Genomic DNA, 938 nt, shown 5'->3' on the forward strand with positions numbered 1-938 from the left:
GCTACCCTTTGATTAGATACCTCACTTTAGGGCTAGAAAGGAATTAAATTGGTATTTGGAAAGAGAAAAAGAAAGTTATGATTGTCAATACACCAACATCTCCATATCACACAAATTCTCACTAGAATTGTACAGAACAAAAGTAACAAATTTATTAAATATAAGGGAAATTCTTCATGACTGTTTAATATCTCAAGCAGATACGAGTGGGACTTATAAAATCTCCGTTTTTGGTGAATTTGATTTAAAAATAATGTATAAACTCTTAGACATGCAAGATCTCAAAATAGTCTTAATTTTCATGTGTGGTTTTCTGTTTTGTTTTGTTTTAATGTTTTCAGCCTCCCAGTGCTGCTTTGCTTCTCACCCAAGTTACTAAGATAGTTCACAGCCGGTCTTCATGTTGCCATACCTCAATTTTAAAGTGTCCCAAATATAACTTGTGGAATAGTCTTCAACATTCAAGAATCTACATGTATTTCAGAGGCTGCTTCCAGGGTAGTCGACTAGACAGGTGGAGGGGACAAGACACTGTCGGATAGCCTGAAGTCCTGAGGAAACAGCTTCGGGAAGAGAAAAAGAATAATCCTTACACTGGGCAGATAAAAAGATAGAAATACATTCTTTTTCAGAGAGTGTGGAAGTGATCTGGGAGCTCATTCCTAGAAAGAATAGGAAATGGGAAACACACACACACACAAACCAAAAAAAAAAACAAAAAACAAAACCAACTGGGAAGATTTCACTGGGCTCAGTGGGTCTATTTGGATTGATAGATTAAAAACTATAGTATGGACTACAGAATCCCCTGGGGAAATATTTATCATTAGAAAAGAGGTTCTGCTTATAGCGGAGTGACTGTTATGTGAATTATTATCCAGTTTAACTCCTTCGGATTTGGTCTGAGTGTCAGGGTGAAGGCAAGCAAATCCTGAGTT

The sequence above is a fragment of the Zalophus californianus genome, chromosome 7 (genome assembly GCF_009762305.2).
Source record: "Zalophus californianus isolate mZalCal1 chromosome 7, mZalCal1.pri.v2, whole genome shotgun sequence".
Taxonomy (NCBI): Eukaryota; Metazoa; Chordata; class Mammalia; order Carnivora; family Otariidae; genus Zalophus; species Zalophus californianus.